The sequence below is a fragment of the Hemiscyllium ocellatum genome, chromosome 11, assembly GCF_020745735.1.
Source record: "Hemiscyllium ocellatum isolate sHemOce1 chromosome 11, sHemOce1.pat.X.cur, whole genome shotgun sequence".
Classification (NCBI taxonomy): domain Eukaryota; kingdom Metazoa; phylum Chordata; class Chondrichthyes; order Orectolobiformes; family Hemiscylliidae; genus Hemiscyllium; species Hemiscyllium ocellatum.
The window spans coordinates 93,722,097-93,748,683 of record NC_083411.1 but is presented as its reverse complement, the minus strand read 5'-3'; the positions used below and the strand labels follow the sequence as shown (position 1 = coordinate 93,748,683).

Here is a 26,587-nt window from a genome sequence, read left to right as displayed (position 1 = left end):
GCAGTTTAAAAATTATAGTCCCTACACTTCCTTTTTTTAGATTAGACTTACAGTGTGGAAACAGGCCCTTCGGCCCAACAAGTCCACACCGACCCGCCGAAGCGAAACCCACCCATACCCCTACATTACCCCTTACCTAACACTACGGGCAATTTAGCATGGCCAATTCACCTGACCCGCACATCTTTGGACTGTGGGAGGAAACCGGAGCACCCAGAGGAAACCCACGCAGACATGGGGAGAACGTGCAAACTCCACACAGTCAGTCGCCTGAGTCGGGAATTGAACCCGGGTCTTCAGGCGCTGTGAGGCAGCAGTGCTAACCACTGTGCCACCGTGCCGCCCATAAACATGGGCGGCACGGTGGCCCATGTTCTTGTTCTTCCTTGTTCTTGGAGACACATGAAAACATATTTAGAATAATCTCTGCAATATGTCAAAGCACTTTGCTATTAGATTTTGAATTGACTTTGAGAAAAATATATAGAAAATAGAGTTTTCACTCCCTTGAAAGCACATATGGACATTCTGTGACAGTAATCTTGATATTAAATTGAGCTTTATGTACAAAACAAGATTTTCAGTAGAGATGTTGAGTGTATTGACAGACATTTAAATGAAAATTGCAGCAATACTGGCGTCCAACAAAATCAGTAAAACCAAGGGCCTGATGGAATGTGTGGCAAACTACCACAAAGCCAAAAGTTATGTGAACAACATGAATAAAGAAAATCATATAATTCTGTCATGAAAGCTGTGCCATATATGTGAATTCCTTCTACAAGCCTTACTGAGGTTTTCATCATATTTAAATGTTGAACAGTGAAACAAAGCTCATGCATCAGTTGTTTAAAGTAAACAAATTTTGAACAAAACTACATTACATAATTATTGAGCAGCACACAGCTTTTTTTTTGTTTATTAAAAATACTGGAAAAGTGAAGTTAAAACAGAAAATACTCAGCAAGCCAGGCACTATTTGTGGATCAAACACATTTCATGTTGATTGTTCTGATGAAGGTTCATTGATCTGAAATGTGAACTCTGCTTATTTGTAAAGATGCAAGAAATAGATGCAAAATGATAGCATCTTACAGGCATATGGATCTTGGTCTCTCAGGTCATATCATGCCACCATCAGCAGTATTTGTGGGCACAGCCTTAGAATTAGAGGGGTTCAATTTAAAACAGAAATGAGGAGACATTTCTTCAGTCAGAGAGTGGTGGGCCTGTGGAATTCATTGCCACAAGAGCGCAGTGGAGGCCGGGACGTTAAAAGTCTTCAAGGCAGAGATTTACAAACTCATAATCTTGCAAGGAGCTAAGAAATATAGGGAGAGTGCAGGTAAGTGGCATTGAAATGCCCATCAGCCATGATTGAATGCGGAGTGGACTCGATGGGCCGAATGGTCTTACTCCTATATCTTATGGTCTTATTTACATCCTTGATCATGGTTTTCCTGTCATTTAATTCGGTGACATTGTAAACAGGAATTACCTGAGCAAGAAAATACAAAGTCAACTGTTTAAATAAGTCTTCAAAATAACAGCATAAATGCATCAAATGTACATTAATTGTGCATTATGCAGCACTTACATAGCCCGTGAATCAAAAATTTGACCAGGAAACTGTCTTAGACAAAAATTCTAAAATGCAGACCACTAAAGTGATTGCAACACAATTCCTTGCTGAGTAATGTGGTGCTCTGAATTTTTGAATTTGTACAGTGAGCAACACAATGACCTGTTCCAAGATCAGAGAAGCTCTTTAAGTTTCTCTTTTGACTCAAAATCTGAATACAACATATATATTACAACACGAACAATGTTCTTTTAATCTTTCCATTAAAACTTTCCTTACTCTTGATTTTGTTGATATTACTACGGCTGTTGAGGATAAATATTTTTGGAGGATCTTATGAAACAAACAACACCTTGTTCTCTCTCCAGAAAAATATCTATTTATACTGCCAGCTTCAATTGCTGTATTTGGTATGAGAATCAACAAGCTTAACATCAAATGTTTAAATGTTTTAGCTAATTTCTGTTTTTACAACATTTACAACAACTTTTAACCAGAAGTACTGAGTGGATGATCCATCTTGGCCTCCTCCAAATGTTGTCAGCATCACAGATGTCTGTCTTCAGCCAATTTGATTCACACCATGGGATATCAAGACACAGTTGGAGATACTCAGTACCGCAAAGTCTATGAACCCTGAAAATATTTTAGCAATAGCACCAAAGATGTGCTCCAGATTAGCCAGATAGATACCCAACGATGTGGAAAATCACCCAGGTATGTCCTGTACACAAAAAACAGGACAAATCTAGCTAGTTACTGACTTGTCTGTCTATGGTCAATCATCAGTAAAGTGTTGAAAGGGATTTTCAACAGTGCTTTCAAGCAGCACTTCCTCAACAAGAACCTGCTCATCAATGCTCATTTTGGAATTAGCCAAGACCATTCATCACCTGATCTCATTACAGCCTTAGTTCAAGTGTAGGTAAAGAAGCTGAATTCCAGGTGTGAAGTGAGAGTGGCTGCTCTTGACATCAGGGCTGCATTCAACTGAGTTTGGCATCAAGGAGCCCTGGCAAAACTAGATTAAATAAGAATCAGAGGAAAATCTCTCCACTGGTTAGAGCCATACCAAGAATAAAGGAAAATAGTTGTAGACAATGCATGCGAAGTTAAGATTAGATTAGATTCCCTACAGTATGGAAACAGGTCATTTGGCCCAACAAGTCCAAACCAACCTTCTGAAGAGTAACCCTCGCAGACCCATTTCCCGTTGACTAATGCACCTAACACTATGGGCAATTTAGCATACCAATTTACCTGATCTGCTCATCTTTGGAGTGTGGGGGGAAACTCACATAGACATGGGAAGAATGTGCAAACTCCACATAGACAGACCCCCAAGGTGGGAATCAAACCCGAGTTGCTGGCACTGTGAGGCAGCAATGCTAACCACTGAGCCACTGTGCTACCCCAACCGTGCTGTCCCTTGTGGTGGTGGAAGTCATTCATCTCAGTTCCAGGATATCACTTAGGGAAGTGACTTAGCTCAACAATTTCAGCTGCTCCATTTATCACAATATCAGAAGTGGGGAATCTGCAGATGATAGCAGACAGTTCTCCATTGACAAGGCACAAGTATAGGGCAAAAGTGTGGACTGCAGATGCTGGAAACCAGGGTTCAGATCAGAGTGGCGCTGGAAAAGCACAGCAGGTCAGGCAGCATCCGAGGAGCAGAAAAATTGACTTTTTGGGCAAAAGTCCTTCATCAGGAATAGAGACAGGAAGCCTCCAGTGTGGAGAGATAATGGGGGGGGGGGGGGGGGGGGGGGGGGGGGGAGGTAGCAAAGAGTACGATAGGTGAATGGAGGTAGGATGGAGATGATAGGTCAGAGGGGAGGGTGGGGAAGTTGGCAAAGAGTAGAATAGATGAATGGGGGTGAGGAGGGAGATGATGGTTCAAAGCACAAGTGCAGCCCCAACAATGTTCAGGAAGCTTGACACCATTTGGGACAAAGCAAACTATTTGGTTGGTACCACATCCATGAACATGCACTTCTTTCACCATCAACAATCATTAGCAGCAATATGTTCTATCTATAGGATGCACCACAGGAATTCACCAAGGCTCCTCAGATAGCAGCTTCTAATCCCATGACCACTTCCACCTAGAAGGACAAGGGCAGCAGGTACAAGAGAACAGCACCATTTGCAATTGCAAGTTCCAACAAAATTACTAACTATGCTGAAGTGGGACTATTTCACTGTTTGTTCAGCATCACTGAATCAACATTTTGGAACTCCCTCTCACAGTTGTGTTGTGAGTCTACACAATCAAAGTGACAACAGTGGTTCAAGAAGGCAGCTCACCACCACATTCTCAAGGGCAACTAGGGATGGGTAATAAATGCTGGTCAGCCAGCAATGCCCACATTCCATGAATAAATTTAAAAATTGAGAATGGGGTGTGGGTCGATAATCTGATTGGACATGGAGGTCAGAATAACGTGATGCTGTTAAGTGTTTCTGCCATGTAACATTGTCTTCTACTGAGGCAGCTGCAGACCATAGGGTGGTCTGTCCACAACAGATTGTTATGCAAGCCATGCCCTGGGGTTTTGTATAAGTAACACCCAGATAGTGGATGCTACTTGGTGCCCGGAGGCTCTGCTCTCAACAATAGGAGGATGCACCTAGGCTCTGGAGGTCGTGGGGAATTGTGTTGTGCAGCGTTGTGTCAGTATGTGAGGATGTTATTCAGACAGTACAGAATCTTCAGCATCTGACAGCGCAGCAGCATCACACAGCGCAATGCAGAAAGGACCTCTTTGCAAACTTCATTCAATAGAACCGAGCTGCATGAACAGGTCCTTCACATGTGTGAATGTTTTGCTATTGCTAGGCTAGCATGCCCTGTGTATTCCCAAATCCAGATGTAGTCTAAAACTCTAGTCTTTCTGTGTGGTTCACACTGAGTAATTAAAGTTAGGGTTATAAATAGATGGAAGCCTTCACAATATCCCTTATGTAACCTTAACAAAGTAGGGGAGCAATGGAAAGGATGGCCCACTACTCAGACAGGGCCAGAGTATTGTGTGATGGAATGGCTAGTCTCTGTTCCTTTATTCTTTGGCTGCAACTAAAACTGAGATTTACTCAGACAGCTGGTGATGAAAACTAAACATATATTTGTGAATGTGATTATACATTTGCAGTGCAGTCCCAGCAATACCCACCTCTGTGCCTTCAGCAAGCCTTCTTAGTCTTTTCACTTCCACTAAGTTCAGGTTTCTCTAGTGGGAGTGAAGGGACCCTGTCCTCTACTGGACCTGTTGGTGTTGGAGTTTTGGGTGTGCCCTTGTGGCTAGAAGGAACAGACATGATGAGTTTATCCTGACCAGACTTGGATGCGGTTTCCTCAACTTGAACTCCCACATGGTTAAGGGGGACAGGCAGAATGGAATTGGAGGGTCTCAGCACCTCTGGAGTGTCCTGGAGAAGAGCCTTCTGGGGAGTTATGTGTGGTTTGTTCTTCAACCAAGTCTCCTTGTGAGGAAGGGACACCTGGACCAGGTTCCTCTGTTGCCTTGCCTTTGGGGCACCAATGTCTAGAGTGATGGAATGCAAGACTGTGTGCAAAACCAACAAATACTCAGGCCACTGGATCTGGATCTCCATGGCAACTGCCAACCTGTCAATGGAGGCAACCAGGCATTCACATGCCAGAGCAATGGGGTTCCAAGTCTGTGGTTTCAGGCCTGTAACCTTTGTGTCAAGTTGCCAGCGTCCCTGACAAGTCGGTCTGCTGCTCCCACACATGGAACGATGAAGATTATTAATCTTCTCGTGTCCCTCCAGACCACGGATATTGCACTGATCCAGGTAGCAACTTCAGACCAGGCTGGCAGTATTTGGTGTCATGAGGGAAGGTGATAGCCCTGCTCTGCAACACGCCATCTACCAGGACTTCCAGATCTCAAAATGGGGAGCTAACCACCTTTTCTGAACCATTTTCGGATGAATTCTTCACACACATGAACTGTGAAGGGCAGCTCCTGAGCGACAGTACTTGACCCAGTGCCTGGCTGTGATTTGAATATGGGTACCAATGCTGGGATTCCAGTCAGGCCTGGCAGTGCTGAGTACTTCTACAGTTACTGAGTACACATGGCGCGGGAGCAGTGCCATAGCAGTGAGGTGCATGCCTAATGAGGTGAGCTGCCGAGAAGTGCATGGAATAACTTACTGGAGCTCACAGAAGTAAACACTCTATGAAACCACCAAATATTGACACTCAATCAAATTTTGGTAAAATTCATCCCACAGCTTCAAAACATAACAATATCATAAGCCTTAGCCATCATAAAATTACATGCCTACCCACATTGTTCCCACCCTCATACTGGCTAAAATCCTACCCAATTATCTCGCTTTGATTTTCTCCTAAAATAAATAACCACATTCTTTCAAAGAAATATCTATCAGCCAAGATTTCACTGACCATACTGGAAGGCGACTACTGGAAATGCTATAGTTCCGATGCTGGGATTGATGTTATTTTTTCAAAGTGATTCCAACCAGCAATTATATACATGGTGTGGCTGAATGTATAACACTAAAAATAATAAGTAACAAACTTATATCAAAATGTACAAATCCTCTAAAAGCACAGGCTTTCACCATACATCTGCTTGAAAGCTATTCCATATTCCTTCAAAAAGCTCATTTTAGTTTAAAGGATGTGAGACTCACTGTCCTTCCTTATCTACATGTCCATTTATTTTCTTCCCTGGTCGTCAATTTCTTATAGTGGTTTCAACATGCATACTCAATGAAACACAATCTTGAGCAATTTTGACTATGTATTCATCCTGACTCCACAAAACCACCCTTGGACTCCGCCTGACCTCATTCTGTTCTGCACAGTTCAGAGGTGTGAGGTGACTGTGATGCATTCCCTTTTTAGAATGCATTACATGTGTTGGAGTCAGCAGTTAGTTTATATTGTAACATTCAGGGGGCAGACAATTCCAAAACCCTGTTACATTTAATTTTGCCAAGAAGTGAGAGCAGGGCTTTTCATATATCACTCAAAGCAGTTCAGGGGTCAAAGAAGAGCAATTCCTGGGTCACAGTCAGAAGTAGAAGATAGGAAGAGAAGAAGCCAACCCTGCTTAAAACTGTGCTGCTGAAATGGCTACACTGAGGTTGGTGCATTCGCATACTCAGTTAGGTCAAGAACATTTGGATAGCTACTGGAACTTAAAGAAGTTCTAGCAATTGGTAGACAGCTGAATGTTGGAGTCAGGAAGCTAGAAATATCCTGAATCATGTGAGGGCTCAGAAGAAGCTATGTGCGATGTAGCTGTGAACAAGGTTGGAGATAACCCACAAGCAGCATTTGCTTTGGGCAACTGTAATGTGGAGCTGCCAGCGTTGGACTGAGGCAGACAAGGTCAGATGTCACACAAAGCCAGATCATACAGGTAGTTCTGGGATAATGTGCATTTTTATTATAACGTCACTGAAGAGTTAGGGAATGGTATTTTTGAGAACACTTACCTCCATTGTCAATAGTGCATTTCCAGCAGCGATCGGATTGCATAATTTATTGGTGCCAGTCTGCGCATGCACCAATGTCTGCTGCTGACAGCAGAGTTCTGAGAGAGGTACTGTACCCCAAGTCCCTCCTCCCTACCTTTTATCTTAGCCTGCTTGGCTACTCTCTCTCATTCCTGATGAAGGGCTTATGCTCGAAACGTCGAATTCTCTATTTCTGAGATGCTGCCTAACCTGCTGTGCTTTGACCAGCAACACATTTGCAACTGTACAGAGAGCAACTTTCTTACCTTTTTTTTAAATATACTGTTAAATTTACTTCTGTTTTGTTAATAAATATAATTTCAATCTTCATTTAGGCTGTTCTATACTTTGTGTTTTGGGTGATTTTTGAGTGATCGTGAGTGATATTTTTTGCTGGTCTGCCCCAACCTCACTTTTCTCACAGGCCCCATTATTTATATTAAGCGATTTTCTATTTGCTGGAATGGAACTGCAGCATTATAGGAGAACTATTTATAGTCCAACAGGTTTATTTGAAATCACAAGCTTTTGGCAACTGATCAATATTAAAGGTCAGAAAACGAGTCCCAGGACATCACTAAACTCATGAATCTCGACAGAAAGCTGGATTTGTGCCTCTGAGAAGGTGCTGGAAAGCAGTCTCCAAGAATCCAGGGGAGGATAGTCCATGGAAAGGAAGGTGAGCAGTCAGGTGGTAGGCCTTAATGGAAAAGATTTTGATGGAATTTCAAGGCCAGGTCACCAAAAGTAAAGAATCTTAACTTTTTGTGATGTATTAATGAGATTTAATGACCTGTGGTGTCACAAGCATCTGATGTGGTTGCTGAGAAATCTGTGGGATGTCTTAATTACTAATGGGGATTGTTAGTAGCTGACATTGGGTTGGTTGTGATAGCAGCCCATGTCATGACAAGGTGTGTAAGGATTGGGGTTTGGACATGGGAGAAGGTGTTCAGGCCCAAAAGTTATTGAACTCTCCTATTTCCTTAACCCAACCCCACAAACTTGTCATCACATGGACTACTACCACAATCAACCCATTGTCAGCCACTAACGATCCCCATTAATGACTCTTGATTCTCATAGGCTGACCTTTATCCATTCCTTTGTCTGCCCAGCTGTTGTTCTCTGTCTTTGGGCTCAATTTCCACCAATTGTCCTCCTTCCACACCATCTTCTGCATATACACCAACTTTTTCCTTGCTACGATGAGTTCTGAAGAAGGGTCACTGAACTCAAAGCATTAATCTGCTTTCTCTCCACAGTTGCTGCCAGACCTGTTGAGTTACAGTGGCACAGTGCTTCACTGGTTAGTACTGTTGCCCCACAGTGTGAGGGACCTTTGTTCGATTCCTGCCTAGGGTAACTGTGTCTGTGTGGATCCCCTCTGGGTGCTACAGTTTCCTCCCACAATCCAAAGATGTGCAGTTTAGGTAAATTGCTCACAGTGTTCAGGGGTGTGCAGGTGAGGTGCATTAGTCTGAGGTAAATGTAGAGTACGAAGGGAATGAGTCTGTTTCTCTTCGGAGGGTCGGTGTGAACTTGTTGGGCCGAAGGATCTGTTTCCTTACAGTGGATTCTATGATTGTTTTACTCCAGTATTTTGTGATTTCCAACACCTGCAGTTCTTTGTTACTTTTTTTTGTTGTCCAGGATCTCTAATTGGCATCTAGAACTTACCAATTTAATTGAAAAGAGGCCTGATGTCAAACTTGATTCAGATCTCGGGTGAATAAAGATGTAAAACAAGGATTTGATTGACTTGTTTTCAGTTTTTGCAGCTCACATCTCTCAATGAAACATGCTGGTTCCATGAACTCAAATGTCTCATTCCACTCAGGGATTTTTAAAACAATTTTGTGATAGAATAGTAAAGAAGCTTAGTCTGAACTCCTGGCTAGTGCAATATGAGTATACTACTGAGACACAAGATCAAAAATGGACCCTGTTCAAATTCAGTTTTGTGTTAATTCTTCACATTTGGTGAAACAATCAATTTGTGTCAATTGTGCTGGAACATAAAGGTTTTCTGGTCTCATAAAGGGTAAAACAGCAGCTAGTGTAGCATGGAATAGACTTGAGAAGCATTCTTCCTTTTGTTATTTCCTGTGTCTTTAATAAGAGAGTGTCAAATTCCTCAGAGTGTTGATAACCAGCAATCTGTCCTGAACCTCCCATGGAGATGATATGGTCACTGGCACAACAATGCTTCTTCCTCAGGCAGTTTAGGAAATTTGGCATGTCCTCACCAACTTTTACAGATGTCCCATAGAAAACATCTATCCAGGTGCATAACTGCTCTGGTACAGCAACTGCTCTTCCCAGGGTGGTAAGAAACAACAAAAAGTTGTGTGTGCAGCCCAGACCATCATGAAGCCAACATCCCATTCATGGACTTTGTTTACATTTCTCGTTGCCACTGAAAGGCTCCAATAAAGGTGTATCCCAGCCCGGTAATGCTCTCTCCCAACCTTGTCCATCAGGCCGAAGATACAGAAGCTTAAACTTCCGCACCAACAGGTTCAAGAACAGTTTCTTCCCCACTGGTATTAGACTGATGAATGGAGTCTCTAACTTCAAATAATGTGGATCTTGCTTTGTGCACCTCTTGTGTAGCTGTAACCTTGTTTGCCTCGCATTAAGCCACCTTATGATCTGTCATGTCCTTGTTTGCTGTGATCTGCCTGCACTGCTCACAAAACAAAGCTTTTCACTGTACTTAGGTACATGATGAAGGGCTTTTGCCCAAAATGTTGACTTTCCTGTTCCTCAGATGCAGCCTGACCTGCTGTGCTTTTCCAGCACCATGCTCTCAACTCTAATCTCCAGCATCTGCAATCCTCACTTTCACATTAGTCTAGTAAAACTTATCTGAACTGCTTTCAATACATTTACATCCTTACGTGGATACAATGCTCAATCTTGTGCACAGTACTCTAGACAAGATATCACTAATATCAAGATTAGAGTGGTGCTGAAAACCTGAGGAGCAGGAAAATTGGTGTTTCAGGCAAAAGCCCTTCATCAGGGAGGGCTGATGAAGGGCTTTTGCCCAAAACATTGATTTTCCTGCTCCTTGGATGCTGCCTGACTTGCTGTTCTTTTCCAGCATCACTCTAATCTTAACTTTAAACTCCAGTACCCACTTTCGCCAAGGTCTCACTAATACCCTAGTGAAGTATTACCTCCCTACTTTTGTATAGAATTCCTCTGACAATAAATGTAATTATTCCATTAGCTTTCCTTGTACTTGCATGTAAGCATTTTGTGATTCATGAACTAGAATACTCCGGTAACTCTGTATCTCAGAGCTTTGCAACCTCTCACCATTTTGATAATATTTTTGTTTTATCCCCCAAACATGGATAACTTCACATTTTCACACATTACACTGCATTTTTCCAGATCTTTATCCACTCACTTATCCATATTCTTCCGTAGCTTCCTAACTTTGATCTTGTGTTCAAGATCAAGGAAAGAATAGAGGATTGAAATAAGCAACGGGATCGCAGGCTGGTACCACAGGATGCTAGGGGCAGTTTTAATGTTTAGATATTATAATAATAGATGTTTGAAGATAATACCTGAATCTTCTGCTTTACTTTAACTACCCTCGCACTCAAATCCACCAACTCAATACCGTGTCCTCCCCTTACCCCTCATCAAAATGTCCACAAATCAACCAATCAGCCTAGGAGCTAAGACTATGTTCGATAATTTGCTTTTAGTTATGAGACCTCAGATCAAATCCAGCTTGAATTAGGATAATATCTTTTTTCCTCTCTCTCTCCCTCCCTCCCTGATCACATACAAAGGAGTGCAGTTGGTAAAATATGATCTCGTATAACCTGCAATCAATTTTAGCCTACCACCACGCCCTCATGTCCTAATTGCTTTGGACAAAGTTGTAACCTTATCAAGCATTTTTTTGTTCCTTGTGAACGGTTATCTCTTGTAACTTAAACAAAAGGGAAAGATGATTTCCCTTTTTCTCTGATCTTTTGACATAAGTGAATGGAAACCAGCAGTCTGAACTGCACAATGTTTATGTCATTCACTGCTCCACACACATTCACTGTTTTTTCTTTCAAAATAAAACACTGAAACCCTGCACTGTGGCCAATAACCAGCCCAGTACAGAAGAATAATTGCTGGAAAAGCCCCTCAAATATGGTGCAAGAATATCTAATGGTTGATAAAGTGAAGCTTAAAAGAAAATTCAGATATATGCAATCAGGCACTGAAGCTTGCTTTCATTTTTGTAAATAATTATATTCTTATTTTATTTTCACAGGATTTGGGAGCCTCCCCTTCAATGACAATATATTAGCAGCACGACTCCTTAATATAATAAAGTGAAGCATTTTATTTTAATAATTATTTCTAAGCTTTTTTTTTACAATAATTAGGATTAATTAGCACACAATCTTTATAAGAATAGACAAAACAGCTTATGCCACAAGCTACAGAAATGTACTGCTCCAAAGAGCTAAGCATAAATTTATAATTTAGTAACAAAAATTAAAGTATTTACAGAATATCTTATGAAGAATTAGAATCTTCCTTGGCCCTACAGAACAACAATTTGTTTTCCAAATTTAATACATAGGTATCGGCACAACTTTTTTTGCATGTTTTTTTTAAACACCCTGAGATAGATGTGCTCTCCCAAAGGAGACAGCTGTGTTGTGTTAAGATAAAATCGTTGTGGACAGGCCCCCAAATCACACACTGCACAGTGCAGGGGGAGTCTGACAAGGTCACAGGTCAGCTAAGCAAACAAGGTCCTGTTCCTTTTCACTTCTGGGATACATTTGTCTTCATTGTCGACATTAAGATGCTTGCAAATGGAGATTTGCTATGGTGAGGCTTGGGTGCTCTGCTTCTAGGGGCAGACTGGGTGATCTTGAGGTTTCAAAGGTAGATATGAACTTGGAAGGAAAGAGAATTTCAGAGATACCTGGAAAACAAAAATCACAAGACAAATGAGTTATTAAATTATAAGAGGTGGTATTAAAGATATTTCCCCCCCACCCTCTGATTTCTTTCTTTAGGTCTGGTTTCACTCCATCTCACTACATTTCTTGCTTGCTTCAGTACTTCCCAAACATCTGACCTCTACCACCTAGAAGGTTTAAAAAGCAGCTGATTTGTGGGAACTGTTCACCACTCCTTGACTGATAAGATCAAAATCCAGGAACTCCCTCCCCAACACTGTGGGTGCAGATATACCAGATGAACTGCAATGATTCAAGAAAAGGGCTTACTGCTATATTCTCAGACTTGCCAACAAACGAACAAAATATAAATCAGTTGTCTCCATGCCTCTGGCAATGCTCTTAATACCAAAATAGTTCAACTTGCCAATTTCCCAATTTTTTCTTAAGTATGCATGAAATACTGTAGAGTTTTATGGCACAGAAACAAGACTGTTGGATCAATGGATTTACTCCAATGTTTATGCTCCACAAGAACCTCCTCCCAGTCCACTTCATCCAACCTACTCATTCCCTGAATTTTTTTTTTCCCCACTTGCATTTAACTAGTTCTCCTTTTAAATATATCTATGTATTCACTTCAACTAGAAACCTCCACAATCTAACTACTCTGTGGGTAAAATGTCTCCACCAAACTTGAAGAAAACCAGGAACATGAGCTTTCATGCAGCCGGTTGCCTAGCTTCCAAGCTGTTCCTCTCCTCCCACATCCACCCATCTTAGAAATCTGCTGCTCTTTTATTTTAGCTAGCTCACTCTCCAGACTGGTTTCTGTACCTTCCTGCATACAAGCATCCGACCCTGGGTGAGATAGGGAATGTTTCACTATATTACACTATGCCATAAAGCCTGACACCGGGCACTGTCTATTCAAATAGAAATGCTCGGAGTCTTGGATCTGCTTAAGGATGATGATAATAATAAAATAATAATAATAATAATAAATGATACAGCACTTCCCATTATCTCTAATCGAAAAACTTGCAAATCCTTTTTCTTAAAACTAAGTAGTTATAACAGTGGTCCTTGCTTCCAGTTTTGTGGGGTTGATACATTTAAAGGTCAAAAGACAGAAGAAATCAAGGCTCAAGGTATGATATGTAAACAAAAAGCAATGAAAAATAGTGAAAATTTTAACTATTGTGATGCATTTTTACCTTCATTGCCTGGCAGTGAACCTTCCTTGTTTTTAAAAATAGATGCCATCTTGATTTTCATCCCCCCCCCCCCACCCTTTTAATGCTTGTGAAGGAGTTGATCTGCCAAATTACTATCCAAACAGTGAAGCTGAAGATCTATCATGAAGTGCCCACCATAAGGCAAACAATTTAAGTGAAAAGCTTGGTAATGCCTTTTAAAATCCAGATTCTGGTGGCATGACTTTTTAATGCAAATATTTCCACACACTGATTTTAGATCGGATTTTTCAAAGCAGAGACAAACAGATCGTTGTCTCTTGGGTTGACCTATATGGATTTAATGGCTCCTTAATAAAAGGCACTCCAAACATACCAATGTACTGACAGATCAGAAATTTTGAAAGCTAAAAGGAGCATTTTCTGAAAACTAAGGGTTAACCTAAATAAAGCAGACAGCAACCAGCACAGGACTGACTCATAAAGTATGTCACCAGTTCCTCCGCAAACTAAGATCAATTTTTGCTCTGGCAAAGCAAGCAGTCAGGTGCTTGACACTAATCCAAATAGTCTTGAGTTGAAGACAGGGCTGCCTGTGTTAATTTTGACTGGTTCAACCCAGGTACGTTTCACCATTTCCCAACCTGCTTGTGAGGTAAAGCATTCTCATTTAGCAAAGTGCTCCATCACGATGTAAAAGTCAGTAAGAATCAAATTAGCCTGGTACACACTGCCTGTATCAGATTTCCTGCCTGCTAATCAAAGAACAGCATTCACTTTGGTCATGGGAACAAGTTATTCTCCCAGCTGAGAGGAAAGACCATGCCAAGAGAAAAATTGAAGAAAAAAGTTCAGAACAAAGGGGGAAGAAAAGAAGAATGATATTTGGCTTTAAAGCAGGATAACAAAATAGGAATGCCGATTAATTCTTAAATCCTTGTCAGAATAGTCCAAGGCTACCTATTGTGATGTAATCTTCTATCCTGCCAGACACTCACTACTGTTTATTAAAATAATGTGAAATCAAGTTTATAGTTTAATGTATTTATAAATCTATATTTATTCATAAATTCAAATATATTAATTCATTCTTCTCACTTTCTCCTTCAAATGTGAAAATAAGATTAAATTTAACTTGTGCTTTGAGGTTGGTAATTAAATAAATGAACAGTATTTTCAGAAGTTTTTCTTTCCAGGCTAGTGGAGTAGATATTGAGAAGGCACAGTGTGTTAGAATTTGGGGGAGAAAGTGAGGACTGCAGATTTTGGAGATCAGAGTTGAGAGTGTGGTGCTGGGAAAGCCCACTTGGTCAGGCAGCATCTGAGGAGCAGGAGAATCGATGTTTCAAGAATAAGCTCTTCATCTGGAAGCAGTGTGTTAGAAGGCCTAGTCCTGCAACCTCACTCCAATGTCTCCCAGTACAACACTGCACCATATTCCATTAGGACATATTCTTTAATTTTACTTTGTGTTCTAACCAACTTGTTCAGAAATGTTATTATACATCTCTGGAGCAGGTGGGACTTGAACCCAGGCTCCTTAGTCAAGGGATAGGGACACTACCACTACACAAGAGTCCATCATTTGGAGATTATCAAGAAGAAATAATATTGTTTTCACCTGGGCTGGATTTATAAGGCAATAGAATAAAAATCTAACTTGTACTTGCCAGGTATTGCATGCAATTTGACTAATTCCGAACACAGGTGCTTTGGTGGTGGGAAAACACAGTCATTCAGTTGTATGTGATAATGTTTCCAGATTTTAAAAAAAGACCTAACTCATGATGGTGCCCATTCTTGCTACAGAGAAAATCAACTTCATTTTTGAATGAATTTGAATCTATGCACTTCAGGTGGAAAAGCAGTGTTATAATGTAGCTGGTGTCTGCCTTTCCAATCTTGAATTGCAAGTTTTTGAACAGTTCAAACATTTTGCATTTATTTAACAAATTTGACTAGTTTCTTTCTAAGGGCCAGCCCATTTGGTATTGGTGCCAAATTGGCTGCTGACAGCTGTTGGCTTCAGCTGGTTAGTTTGTTTTGTCTTAGACATGTTGTGATAGTTGGCATTGTCATCCTGTAGTTTGGTTATTTTCCAAGCCATGTGGGAAGACAGCACTTGTGCATGGAGAGTGAAACCAGCAGTGCTAGCAACAGCTCCAACTCAAACAACAGCAAGCCATTAAAGTTCAAACTCCTGTTTATTAATCAGATGGATTCTAGGTATTTTAAAGGGAGCATGGAGAAAAAAGCAGGGTGAATATTAATAGGATGTATGCAACTTACCAAATAAGGAAGAAAAATTAAACAAACTATCGCTGATTGTGAAAAGGGGAAAGTTAACATTTATAGATAACAGATAAACAACTGTGGGTGTACGTTTGAGGATTGAATAAAAATATTTGAGCTGAGCCATACACATGTTAAAATAGTTTCAATACAAGTGATAAAGCTGCTTGCCTCTAGATTAAGTACTAAGGGTTAAGTGTTTTGTTTGCAAGTTAATGGCAGCACGTTGGGATCTATTTATGACATTATATAGCTGTCATTACAACAGCACATACAATTTAAAAAATTTTCTAGTGTTTTGAAATTGTATTGATCAGCTTTCAGCTCAACACTGTAAAACTGAAGTATTCTACAAATAACTGCTATTTTAGATATTGAAATATTTGTGAATGGAACTTTGAGATTTTCCCGCAAGCACTTGTTTAGAATCAGCCTTTCAATACGGAGCTGAATAGTGTCAATTAATCAAGGCAAGGTTCCCAGTTACTCAGTCACATAAGGCCATAGAGGCAGCAGCATGTGACTAACAGTGCTGCAAATTGCTGCACTTGACACACATGGACTTCGATCATAAAACCAAGAATATTGAATATCTTCTTGTTATGATGATTTTTAAATACTGAAACATTCAGCAAGGATTATTGTTAAAATTTCACCGTAAACCTTAAGAAAAAAACATCACTATTCTTCCTTTATAGTTTGGTTTTCAGACTTATTAATTTTGGGTCTATTTTCCTGACAAATGTTGCTATGTAACCTGGCTTAATTTTCTCCTCTTTTCCTGAAAGTGCGCCTGATGGGTAAATGGCTTCTTAGGTGCTGGTAGCCCTCACTTAAATGCAGACTAGTTACAGATGCATTCTAATCAACCTGTTCAGGGATGTTACTACACACAGCTGTAGCATGTGGGACTTAAAACTAGGTCTCTTAGTCTAGAGGTAGGAACACTACCACTGCACCACAAGAGTACTCTGACACATTCTCTATTTTCAAGTAAGTATAGACAATGTTTCACCTAATATTGGTAAATAAATTGAGCTGCAGCTCACCCTCCTTCCCGCAGAAATCCTTGCGTAACAATTAGAAATGAAAAATGTAGCTATTTTCTTTCTCTCCTTCCTTGGCCTAGAGGTGCTGAAGCTAATTGTAATGACCCATTTGTTGCCTCAGCTGGGAATGACTAAATCAGCAGTATGTAACATCTATTGGGACTGACGGTCAGCATAGTTTAAAGAATCAAATAAAATGGGATGTTGCAAAGACCTAAATTCAGTCTATAAAGTCATATTAATGACTGGAACCTTTAGATTTGTGTGCATATGTGTCCAAGAATAACAGATTAAAATTCTTAATATTTCTGCTTTCACAAGGTTCTGTCATACAAGGCACTCTAAGCTTTCAGAATGGCCTTACAGAAAATAGAGAATGATGGACAGCACAGCTGAAAGTGAATCATTCTGTTAACAAGTTGCCAGTGTTGGAGACGTGTTGTTTGAAACATATCCCTGCGAGCCAGAGATCTGGAAACATTTATTTTCCATAAAGTGGAATGCATGTCATTTTGATGTTCAATGCACATTATCCCTTGAAGAACTAGAGTTTTGGCACACAAGTGAAAAGTCACTTTAGTCCAATTTTCTTTATATTTTATTTTAAAGCATATAAAAAGATCAAACTTTTACTATCTTCAGTAGATTAGTGGGGAACAGTTTTCACAGCATCTAACCAAGTTGGATTAGGGCCAAACTACAGTTAGGTCTGCAAGTACGCGGTTGATCTAATAATAGGCAATTACCTGTCACACAACGAGTGCGAGAACAGCTCCATCCGCATGAATTTGTTATGGGTTTAGACTTGTCAAATAACCATTATACCTATGTTGCCAAATGACTGCATTTGAAAAAACAAGAGTATTTCACTTGGACTGCTCCCAATATCAGAGTTCTCGGACATTCAGATTCTACTTTTACATGTAGTTGAGTGTCATTTTGAAATTCATTTCTGTGCACAAGCTGTTGTCATTAGTCTCAATCCTGCCAGTCAATCCCCCCAGTTGTATCTGTGAACTCACAAAAAAGGTACACATCTCCAATGTGTCTCTCTACCTGTTCTTTACATTTTGTCTATTGAAAATTCATAAAATTGCCTTCTAATAAATTTACTAGAGCTGCTCAGGAGGATTTAAACGCATAAGGGGCGGGGGCGGGGGTGGGGGGAGCACCCAGGGAGATAGTGAGGAAAGAGATCAATCTGAGACTGGTACAATTGAGAACAGAAGCGAGTCAAAACAGTCCGGGCAGGCAGGGACAAGGTAGGACTAATAAATTAAACTGCATTTATTTAAATGCAAGGGACCTAACAGGGAAGGCAAATGAACTCATGGGACTGGGATATCATAGCAATTACAGAAACATGGCTCAGGCATGGACAGGACTGGTAGCTTAAATGTCCCAGGATACAAATGCTACAGGAAGGATAGAAAGGGGTGGGGGGGTGGCATTTTTGATAAGGGATAGCATTACAGCTGCACTGAGGGAGGATATTCCTGGAAATATATCCAGGGAAGTTATTTGGGAGGAACTGAGAAATAAGAAAGGGAGGATCACACTATTGGGATTGTATTATATACCCCCTAATAGTCAGAGGGAAATTGAGAAACAAAATTGTAAGGAGATCTCAGCTACTTGTAAGAATAAGAGTGGTGATGGTAGGGGATTTTAAATTTCCAAGCATAGACCGGGACTGCTATAGTGTTAAGGGTTGAGATGGAGAGGAATTTGTTAAGTGTGTACAAGACAATTTTCTGATTCAGTATGTGCATGTACCTACTGGAGAAGGTGCAAAACTTGACCTACTCTTGGGAAATAAGGTAAGGCAGGTAACTGAGGTTTCAGTGGTGGAGCACTTTGGGGCCAGCGACCACAATTCTATTGGATTTAAAATAATGACGGAAAAGGATAGACCAGATCTAAAAGTTGAATTTCTAAATTGGAGAAAGGCCAATTTTGACGGTATTAGGCAAGAACTTTCGAAAGCTGATCGGGGGCAGATATTCACAGGTAAAGGGATGGCTGGAAAATGGGAAGCCTTCAGAAATGAGATAACAAGAATCCAGAAAAAGTACATTCCTGTCAGGATGAAAGGAAAGACTGGTAGGTACAGGGAATGCTGGATGACTAAAGAAATTGAGAGTTTGGTTAAGAAAAAGAAGGAAGCATGGGTAAGATATAGACAGGATAGATCTAGTGAATCCTTAGAAGAGTATAAAGAAAGTAGGAGTATACTTCAGAGGGAAGTCAGGAGGACAAAAAGGGGACATGAGATAATTCTATTTACCAAAGCTAAGGAGAATCCAAATACGTTTTACAAATACATTAAGGATAAAAGGGTAACTAGGGAGAGAATAGGGTCCCTCAAAGATCAGCAAGCTGGCCTTTGTGTGGAGCCACAGAAAATGGGGGAAGATACTAAATGAATATTTTGCATCAGTATTTACTGTGGAAAAGGATATGAAAGATATAGACTAGGGAAATAGATGGTGACATCTTGCAGAATGTCTATATTACAGAGGAGGAAGTGCTGGCTGTCTTGAAATGGGTAAATGTGGACAAATCCCCAGGACTTGATCAGGTGTACCCTAGAACTCTGTGGGAAGCTAGGGAAGTGATTGCTGGGCCTCTTGCTGAGATATTTGTATCATCAATAGTCACAGGTGAGGTGCCAGAAGACTGGAGGTTGGCTAACGTGGTGCCACTGTTTAAGAAAGGTGGCAAGGACAAGCCAGGGAACTATAGACCAGTGAGCCTGATGTCAGTGGTGGGCAAGTTGTAGGAGGGAATCCTGAGGGGCCGGATGTACATGTATTTGAAAAGGCTAGGACTGATTATGGATAGTCAACATGGCTTTGTGCGTGGGAAATCATGTCTCACAAACTTGATTGAGTTTTTTGAAGTAGCAGCAAAGACGATTGATGAGGGCAGAATGGTAGATGTGATCTATATGGACTTCAGTAAGCATTCGACAAGGTTCCCCATGGGAGATTGATTATCAAGGTTAGATCTCACGGAATATAGAAAGAACTAGCCATTTGGATACAGAACTGGCTCAAAGGTAGAAGACAGAGGGTGATGGTGGAGGGTTGTTTTTCAGACTGGAGGCATATGACCAGTGGAGTGCCACAAATATCAGTGCTATGTCCTCTACTTTTTGTCATTTACATAAATGATTTGAAGGAGAACATAAGAGGCACAGTTAGTAAGTTTGCAGATGACACCAAAATTGAAGGTGTAGTGGACAGCAAAGAGGATTACCTCAGATTACAACAGGATTTTAACCAGATGAGCCAATGGACTGAGAAGTGGCAGGTGGAGTTTAATTCAGATAAATGAATTAATGAGTAAAATGGACTCTGGTGAGTCAATCTAGCACTCAGAGGCACTGTTTAAGATTAGGGGTCACCTTTTCAGGACCAATTGGTAAAATTCTTTTTCTCTGGAGCTGAGTGCATCTTTGGACCTCTCTAGCTCAGAAGGCAGTTGAAGTAGGATGTTTGAGTAAATATTTTTATGCATAAGTAGATACATTTTTATTTAGACTGATAAATGCAGCAAGGTGCTGCATTTTGAGAAAGCAAATCTTAGCAGGACTTATACACTTAATGGTAAGGTCCTAGGGAGTGTTGCTGAACAAAGAGACCTTGGAGTGCAGGTTCATAGCTCCTGGAAAGTGGAGTCGCAGGTAGATAGGATAGTGAAGGAGAAGTTTGGTGTGCTTTCCTTTTATGGTCAGAGTACTGAGTACAGGAGTTGGGAGGTCATGTTGTGACTGTACAGGACATTGGTTAGGCCACTGTTTGAATATTGTGTGCAATTCTGGTCTCCTTCCTATTGGAAAGATGTGAAACTTGAAAGGGTTCAGAAAAGATTTACAAGGATGTTGTCAGGGTTGGAGGATTTGAGTTATAGGGAGAGGCTGAACAGGCTGGGACTATTTTCCCTGGAGCGTCGGAGGCTGAGGGGTGACCTTATAGAGGTTTACAAAATTATGAGGGGCATGGGTAGTGTAAATAGGCAAAGCCTTTTTCCTGGGGTCGTGGAGTCCAGAATTAGAGGGCATAGGTTTCGGGTGGGGGGGAAAAGATATAAAAGAGACCTGAGGGGCAACTTTTTCACACGGAGGGTGTATGGAATGAGCTGCCAGAGGAAGTGGTGGAGGCTGGTACAATTGCAACATTTAAGAGGCATTTGGGTGGGTATATGAGTAGGAAGGGTTTGGGAGGATATGGGCCAGGTGCTGGCAGGTGGGACTAGATGGGATTGGGATATCCGGTCAGAATGGACGGGTTGGACCGAAGGGTCTGTTTCCATGCTGTACATCCCTATGATTCTATTATATTTGCTCAACCTATTCCCCTATAAGAATGGAATTCAAGGATAATTAATAATGCAAAGTAGGACAGGGCAGAAATGGTATTGAGCAACCAGGCACATTAAATAGAACCGGATTTGTTTTGTGCTAATTTTTTTTTCCCCCTCCATGGTTAAAATAACCATGTATTGGAAATATAAATCGGAATTCTGAAACTTTAATCTTTGACAATTCCAGCATCCTGGAAGGGTTTTAACGTGACTCTCAATATTTACATTAAGGTTAGAGTGTGAGACACGTTCCATGAGAAATGACTGCACAGAGGCTGGTATCCTGTCACTGTGTCACCCTTTATTTACATGTGCACAAGCTGTGACCACCCAGCTGAGAGCCAGTCCCTGGAATGAAGACTCTGAATCTCCTGTTTCTATCTGTCATCCAGGGCTCCCTGATTGTAGTTGTTATCCTGGGTCAATCAAAAGGTCTCAATGAGATCCACCTGGTCATGTTTCCAATCACTACAAAGTAAAGTTGAATGATCATACTGCAGTATTAAAATAGCAAGAAATCATCTGATTTGACAGTTCATGTTTCACACAAAAGAATAGATTAAATAGTCATTCATTTCATTGCAGCTTGTGGTGTTTGGCTGGCTGGTCTGTTTTGCTGACAACATCCATTTGCAGATCCTTGATGATACACATGGAAATTTAAAAGCACATATGTCAATGAAAGGAGCTTAGAAGTGTGAAAAGAGATGGAAACAAGAGAGAGGACTATGCAGTGAAGGGAAGAAAACTCAACAAAGAGAGGTGAACTTCTTTCTGTTGCAGCCTTCTATCTCAAAATAATAGTTTCACTCTGTGGTGGCCAACTCTTGAGCATCACCTGCTGCAAGTCTGAAACCCCCTCAGATGTGGCAGTCTCTGGTGCACATGCATGTGAACTATTCATTAGCCTCAAATTTTCTTTGGGCACTTTTGTTAGCCAACTGAATTTTTTTATTTCTGTTTTGAAAGGCATTAGGAGCTGATCAGTCAGCTTCCAGAGATCTACATTGTCAACAACTATCTCCCAGTATCAGAGTCAATGTTTGAAGATGGAAGCCATTATCTACAGGTATCCTAGTGATGAAGATACGGACACCTTGGGAGCTTGTGACCCAGTGGCCAGCTTCCTGTTCAGAAGACCTTCGTGTACATGAGGTCATCTAATGAACGTGGCTAACCAGCACAGACATTATACTTAGCATACTCCATGACCTGAGTTGGTGAACTATTCTTGTCAAGGGATAGTAAGGATATATCTGAGACAGTGAAGTGTATAATTTTTTTTAAGTGAAGTGTATAATTGTTCAGCAAACATTATCAATATCTCACCAGTATAGAGGAGTGAACTGACTGTAAAGGCTTTGGTTTGGTGCTCAGTCAGATTGTTATTTTGTCACATGCTTTTACCCAACTTGGACATAAACAGCTGCAGATTTTGCAATGCATATGCTGATTTCAAAATCACTGATACATTGCTGGCAATTATGAAGTGTACATATGTGAAGCCATAAACAACCTCCAGCATCACATTATCTGTCAGTCAGTCAGTCAATGTCATACAGGTGGTATGACAATATCATGGACCAGGTTTTTGTCTTCCCGCTGCAGATAGTCAAAGTTTTCACAGGTTTGAGAGAGTCTTTCCATTTGCCATTTTATTTGGTATCAAGTGCCAGCATGGTACCATTGTAGAGTAAATCTCTGATAAGGACTTAGTGCATCTTCAGCTTGGATCATGAGCAAGCTTTCCATCAGTTCTCATATGTATCTAGACACCTTATAGAAATGACCTGAAGGCATAGGACAGCAGAAAAGCAAAGCAGTAAGCAGTGTCAATGCCAGAACAACTTTATGCGACCTCAGTGCATCTCAAAAGGTTTCCTACAGTTCTATAGTTGCACATTTCTGGTCACAGCCCCCATCCTCCAGTGGAGGCAGGGAAGTTCAGGCATATGTTACAGAAGTAGCAGTTTCCTGCAATTGAGCAGTTCAGGTGATATAACATCAACTTGAAATTTGCCCATGACAGAAGTCATACTTTAGTCAAGCTCTTCCACTAAAGGTTCAAAAGCCAGCTCTTTCATGAAAGCCAAGTTTTCCATGGTGTCTAATACTTCCTCAGTGATAGCATTCTGTCTAGAATACAACTCAAGCTGTTTAGAGAGATAGATGGAACACTGATTATGGTAAGGAAGGTCTTCATTGATTGCATTTTGTTTTTACAGAATCCATTTTTCTGCTGGTGGACTCAAGAGTACCTTTGATCCCTTCCTATGTGTTTCCAGGAGAATCACAGAATTGTTACGGAAGGCTGGATATTTTTATAGAGTTGTAATTCTTGCATCACCCAACAGTCTTTTGTACTTAAAGCAGTCGTTGTGCTTGCAGTGTCTTCTCAGGATTTCTCCCATAATTAATGAGTGCAAATCGCTTAGCTGCAATGACAGATTCCATCACAATGACATTTGCTTTGAACTACTCAGTTTTTTTTAAAAAGATTAGATTACTTACAGTGTGGAAACAGACCCTTCGGCCCAACAAGTCTACACCGACCCTCCAAAGCGCAACCCACTGACTCCCAATCCCCTAACACTATGGTCAATTTAGCATGGCCAATTCACCTAACCTGCACTTTTTTTTTGGATTGTGGGAGGAAACCGGAGCAAACTTATGCAGACACAGGGAGAATGACTGTGTGGAGTTTGCACAGTCGCCTGAGGCGGGAACTGAATCTGGGTCTCTGGCGCTATGAGGCAGCAGTGCTAACCACTATGCCACCGTGCTGCCCATATACTCTTCCTTTCTGTATGTTGAAGTTGAGGTAGTATGGATAGTATTTTGAAGTAGTTTCCATTTTGTTTTTGGTATAGCATTGGAGTTTAGGATACTCATGAGATTAACTGTCCCTGTTTGACAGGAAAGGTAGATTGAGAGAACATGCACTGAGCCAGTGTGTAGTTTATAGAGTCGGAGATGTACAGTATGGAAACAGACCCTTCAGTCCAACCCGTTCATGCCAACCAGATATCCCAACCCAATCTAGTCCCACCTGCCCGCACCCAGCCCATATCCATCCAAACCCTTCCTATTCATATACCCATTCAGATGTCTTTTAAATGTTGCAGTTGTATCAGCCTCCACCACATCCTCTGGCAGCTCATTCCATACACGTACCACCTTCTGTGTGAAAACGTTGCCCCTTAGGTCCCTGCAGCTCAGATCCTCCAACCCTGGCAGCATCCTTGTAAATCTTTTCTAAACCCTTTCAAGTTTCACAACATCTTTCCCCGATTGGAAGGAGACCAGAATTGCACGCAATATTCCAACAGTGACCTAACCAATGTCCTGTACAGTTGCAACATGACCTCCCATCTCCTGTACTCAATACTCTGTCCAATAAAGGAAAGCATACCAAACGCCTTCTTCACTATCCTATCTACCTGCAACTCCACTTTCAAGGAGCTATGAACCTGCACTCCAAGGTCTCTTTGTTCAGCAACACCCCCTAGGACCTTACCATTAAGTGTATAAGTCTTGCTAAGATTTGCTTTTCCAAAATGCAGCACCTTGCATTTATCGGAATTAAACTCCATCTGCCACTTCTCAGCCCATTGGTCCATCTGGTCCAGATCCTGTTGTAATCGGAGGTAACCCTCTTCACTGTCCACTACATCTTCAATTTTGGTGTAATCTACAAACTTACTAACTGTACCTCTTATGCTCGCATCCAAATCATTTATATAAATTACGAAAAGTAGAGGGCCCAGCACCGATCCTTATGGCACTCCACTGATCACAGGCCTCTAGTCTGAAAAACAACCCTCCACCACCACCCTCTGTCTTCTACCATTGAGCCAGTTCTGTATCCGAATGGCTAGTTCTCCCTGTATTCCATGAGATCTAACCTTGCTAATCAGTCTCCCATGGGGAACCTTGTTGAATGCCTTACTGAAGTCCATATAATTCACATCTACTGCTCTGCCCTCAATCTTCTTTGTTACTTCAAAAAACTCAATCAAGTTTGATAGACATGATTTCCCACACACAAAGCCATGTTGAATATCCCGAATCAGTCCTTACCTTTCCAAATACATGTACATCCTGTCCCTCAGGATTCCCTCCAACAACCTGTCCACCACCGAGGTCAGGCGCACCAGTCTATAATTCCCTGGCTTGTCTTTACCGCCCTTCTTAAAACAGTTCTATGAATGAGAGTGTAAAGTTCCTAAAGTCAAACCCTATACCTTGCCCATGCATTTTCACTGAGCTCTAACTAGTCAGCTGAAGATGCAATGTTTTTGTGACCTGTTTCCAGCGAGTGGAGTCCCTGATAGGGAAGCCATAACAATATTCAGCCTATTAAAGTTTCCTATGAATCATGGCTATTTTGCACACAATTAAAACATTTTTAAAAACACAACAAAAAGAAAGAAAACAAAATTCTACCAGCTGCAAGTTGTCTGTCAATCCTATTCCCATGGTCCTGACATCCTTGCTAATCAAAACGTGTTCTATACAAACATACAAATGAAGTAGGAGCACAAGTAGCTAGTTCTGCCATTCAATAAAAGGTCATGACTGATCAATTTTGAATTCCACATTCCCACCTTAGAATCATAGAGTCATACAGCACTGAAACAGACCCTTCAGTCCAACTCGTCTGCACTGACCAGACAACCATCTGTCCTAGTCCCATTTGCCAGGAGTTTGCCCATATCTCTCGAAACCTTCCTATTCATGTACCTACCCAGAGGACTTTGAAAATGTTGTAATTTTAATTCCTCTGGCAGCTCATTCCATATACGTACCATCCTCTGCTTGAAAAAAAATGTTACCCCTTAGGTTACTTTTAAATCTTTCCCCTTACCTTAAATCTATGCCCTCTAGTTTTGGACTTCCCCACCCTATGGAATAGACTTTGACTATTCAGCCTATCCATGCCCCTCCTGATTTTATAAACCTCAGTTCACCCCGCAGTCTGACACTCCAGTGAAAAAGGCCCCGGCCTATTCAGCCTCTCTGTAACTCAAGCCATCCAGTCCCACCAACACCATTGTAATTTTTTTCTGCAACCTCAAGTTTAATAACCATCCATTTCCCAGTCTAAGTAAAAAATGTATCTACTTATGCATAAAAATATTCACTCAAAACATCCCACTTCAACCACCGTCTGAGGTAGAGAGGTCCAAAGATGCACTACACTCCAAAGAAAAAGAATTTTACTAATTGGTGCTGAAAAGGTGACCCCTAATCTTAAACAGTGCCTCAGTGCTAGGTTGACTCACCAGAGGAATTTTACTTTTCACAGCCACCTTGTTCAAAGCACTGAAGGAAAAGATCCTGAACTCACTTGTCCATCTTCCGAACGGCAGTGTAACAAGCCCAGCTTGTCCAAATTTTCCTCATAAGACAAGCCTCTCATTTCAAGTTTCAATATAGGAAATCTGCTCTGAATTGCCTCCAATGAACTTATATCTTTCTTTAAATAAGACAACCAGAACTGCACACAGTAGTTGAAATGCAGTCTTACCGATGAATTACTGAAGCAGAACAATCTTACCTTTATGTTCAATTCTTCTCATGATAAGAAGTTAGCATCCATTAGCCTTCTTGATTATGCGCTGTACCTGCATAATGTTT

The 26,587-nt window shown here is 41.0% G+C and overlaps 1 long non-coding RNA gene across 1 annotated transcript in view; it reads right to left on the bottom strand.

Annotated features, from left to right (window-relative positions):
- Positions 1 to 11,400: 11,400 nt before the first annotated feature.
- Positions 11,401 to 26,587, bottom strand: part of LOC132820258 (uncharacterized) — a 52,225-nt gene continuing 37,038 nt past the window's right edge. The window contains exon 3 of the long non-coding RNA XR_009645186.1: positions 11,401 to 12,065. This is a non-coding gene — a long non-coding RNA (uncharacterized LOC132820258). The remainder of the gene's footprint in view (positions 12,066 to 26,587) is intronic.